Here is a 3960-nt window from a genome sequence, read left to right as displayed (position 1 = left end):
AAACACATAAGGGGATCAGCTTGTACAGGCTGATTGACCCAGTTTGACTCAGACGTGCCCTTATGAACTGAATGCTGGCCCATGAGGGTGTCAGCTGGACACCCAGCCGGATTCAGAGGGATTCTGTTTACCTGTGTGCTTGTGTCTGACTGCATTTTATTGTTGCTCTTCTGAACTGATTCTTGGCATATGAGGGTGTCAGCCTGTCCATGCTGATCAGCCAGGCCAGGTCAGGCGTGTCACGTTAATATGTGTGTGTTTGTGTGTATGACTGATTTGGTGACTGGAGGAACCCAGTCCCATTGAGATTGAGTCCTGCAAGATAGCTCCATTGGGGGTGAGGGTTGCAGAAGGGAGAGATACAGCTCCGTATAGTAACACAAGCAGCACGTTGACAGAATCACCAAGATCCTAGAAACTATCCCTAATAAATGAGCACACCCCAAAGTAATGGGCAAATTTGGTAACAGCAGCCACCTGCTAATTGCCTGCCTGGGGGTGCTGCCGCTGCAGAGGGAAGGTCTGGGGCCCCTTGCAGCTCAGGGCCCACTGACAGCTCACTCCCCATGTGCAGGAGAGGCAGGCAGGGTCTGTGGGGGTGGGAGGGGAGGTAGATAAGGCCCTTTGCTGCTTTTTTTCCCCCTCAACAGAGCCTGTCCACAAAAGCTGTCTGGGCTGTGCAGCCCCTGAGCTGGGAAAGGGGGCCCAGTCCTTCCCTCCATGGCAGTGGTGCCAGCTGTGCAGGTACTGCCCCAGCTCACAGGTAGCACCATCTGGATCCAACTCTTTCCTGAGCCCTCATGCTGAAGCCTGCCAGGCACTGCTTTCCATGAAGGCTCAGGGAAAGGTTGGATCCAGTGGGTGCTGCCCATGAACTGGGGCAGCACCTGCACAGCTAGCACCCAACCTGGTGCCCTGGGGGCACAGCTGCCATGGAGGGAAGGACTGGGTCCCCCTGAAGCTCAAGGGCTGCATGGCCTGGCAGCAGTTTACACAGGCAGGTTCCACTATTAAAAAAAGAGGTGAGGGGCCTGATTCTTTTTTTTTTCCATGGAGCCTGCCTGCCTGCCTGCCTCTCCCACAGACTGGAGGCCCTGTGCTTTAGAGAGCCGGTCCTTCCCTCCATGGTGGCAGCACCCCTGGGCAGCACCTGCCTTCTAGCAGCCCACCCAGGTGGCCCCAAGGGGTTCCTCCACCATGGAGAGAAGGACTGCAGCCTCTCACAGCTCAGAGACTACTCGGCCTGCTGGCAGCTCCCTCCCCAGCCATGGAAGATGCAGGCAGGCTCTGCAGAAAACAAAAAGAAAAAGATTGTGCCCCTCACTGTAACAGTGATAGAAGTGCTAAATTGAAATGGTGGGTTTTTAATCATCACAGTTAAAAACATACCATTCCAATTTATGGGACTAAACTCCCGTCATGTGTACAAGTGGCCATTAACAATAGCAGTCACTGGAATTTGGTTTCTGTTGCTGGTGCCTTTCAGGAGACAACTCAGTACTTACAAACAGAAGCAGCTGATCTGCTTGTTGTTTGTAGTGTAGCTTTCTCCTTTACAACAAGCTCCATTTTAAGTGACTTCATTTTATTCTTCTGTAAATACATACTTTGTTTAGGTATTCAATTTGGTGATATAGTCAAAATCATATAACATTGCAAAATTAAAAAAAAAAAAGAATAAACATCCCACCCTAACCCTCCCCTGACACACACTGTTTCTCTGGTGTGTCGAAACATTTATCTGACTTCTTGATATTTTAGAAGGAATCTATAACTATGCAACAGCCCAAAATATAACACAGTGATGGGACTCAGGATGGAGACTGCTGTAGGACAGCTAAAGCATTATGGGCTCCATGAACCCTGGAATGAGGGAGGGGGAAGGAATAGGAATGCTAATCAGAAGGCTCTGAGAGTTAGCCTCATGAAAGTGATACTTGACTGAATCTATCCCAATTCTCCCTAAACAGAGAGGGATCTGAAGTCTTTCTGCACAGGAGGAGGGAAAGCAATAACCTAGCTAGAGAAAGAATGGCATAAGTAAAGACAGGTGACCCTTGCCTTAGCACATACCATTCTTCTCTGCAAGAACAGGAGACTAACTTTGCTGTACCATTTCTGAACTAGAGAAGGAAGGAACCAGAGATTCTGCAGGAGGAACCTGCAGCTAAGGTCTTAGCTATCTGATGCCCCTGGGCAGAAATAAAGGACTTCACACAGCTCAGACAGTGCTCTTCACAGGCTGGATAAAACACAAGTATGATGGGACTATCCTTAATTATCATTTGTCTTTTATCTCTGCTCCCAGTAGAAAAGTGTCTACAGGTTTACCTCAATTTATGCGGTAGATGCCTTCCCAGGGAATGGCACATAAATGGAATTTGCATAAAGTGAACCCAGTATAGCAGGCTTGCCTTTTGGAGCTTGGGTTGAGTTCCAGACTTGAAATCTTGCTGTTTTGATTGGTGGAGCTCATCCACCAATCAGGAGGCAGCACGAGGAGTTAAGTCACGCCCCTTTCCTGAGGGGAAAGGAGTTTTTCCCCCAGACCTGATTGAAGACTACAACACTCAGGTCTGGAAGACTTCAGAGGCGGAGCCCTGGAGCACATAAAATGAGCTGCGTGCCCAGGATGACCATCTATAAACTTATGGCTGTCTATAAACTTACCAAGGGGACCAGCAGGGAATGGGAAAGATCCTATTCCCCTGAGCACTACCAGGAGTAACTAGGAATAATAGCTGTAAGTTGACAGAGTAGGTTCAGGCTAGACATCAGGAGGCACTACTTCACAGTCAGGGCAGCTAGGATCTGGAACCAACTTCCAAGGGAAGTTGTGCTCACTCCTACCCTGGAGGTCTTCAAAAGGAGGCTAGATAATCACATTCTTTCCTGCCCATGGCAGGGGGTCAGACTTAATGACCTGCTCAGGTCTCTTCTGACCCTACCAACTATGAAACTGTGAGGGGAACACATCCAGGACAGAGAAGAGAGAAGAGCAGGGCTTAGAAGAGCTGAGAAGAGCTGCTCAGCAGGGTGAAGCAGTAGCCCAGAAGCAGCCCTGAAGTGTTCCATCAGTGGGGAATGGCAGATGGTTCCAGCAGCTAGGCGCTTGGTGTGCAGCACAGTACATTGCATCCAGACCCTGGGAGCCGTGTGAGGCAGCTCAGATCTGCAACCTCTGGCATGCAGCCAGAGACACGATGCACAGGCCAGTACATGGAGTAGGACCTTTGGAGCACTTGGGAGGACCAGGTCCTCAACTCCCAGAATGAGGTTGGGAGCTTGGTGCAGGAGGCGCTGCACAGAGAGTCCAGGAATGGACTGAGCCTGGTGCTGCACAAGGCAGCCCAGGCCTCCGACCCACCTGAGCCAGCAGACAGGTCCAACCCAGAGGCTCCAGAAGCCCTGCATAGCGGAGCCCTGTTCCAGGGGACAGTGACCCCCCCACCAACCAAAGCCCACTGCAGGTGAAAGAGCAGCCTGGCGCAAAGGACAAGGGCCATCCTCCAGGCATGGAAGCCGTGAGTTGCAGGGAAAAGAGGATTCCCACAGGGGAGGGGGATTCCCCCTGGTTAGTTAAGGGCTCCTGAAAGGTGAGGTCCCACTGGGAGGGCCCCCCTAAAGTTACCAGCTTCTTTGTAGGGCTTGGGAAAGGCCCAAGGGCATTGGAGTTTCCCCTCGGGGTTGAGTTTATCTTTGGGGTTTTTCATAGATTCATAGATTGTAGAGTCAGAAGGGACCACAATGGATCATCATGTCTGACCCCCTGCTCCTGGCAGAAAAGAGGACCGAGGTCAGATGATCCCAGCCAGGTGACTATCTAGCCTCCTCTTGAAGACCTCCAAGCTAGGTGATAGCACCACCTCTCTTGGAAGCCCATTCCAGATCCTGGCCACCCTTACTGTGAAAATTTTTTTCCTAGTATCTAACCTAAATCCACTCTCAACTAGTTTACAC

The sequence above is a fragment of the Alligator sinensis genome, unplaced genomic scaffold (genome assembly GCF_000455745.1).
Source record: "Alligator sinensis unplaced genomic scaffold, ASM45574v1 scaffold16_1, whole genome shotgun sequence".
Taxonomy (NCBI): Eukaryota; Metazoa; Chordata; order Crocodylia; family Alligatoridae; genus Alligator; species Alligator sinensis.
This window is presented reverse-complemented; position numbering follows the sequence as displayed.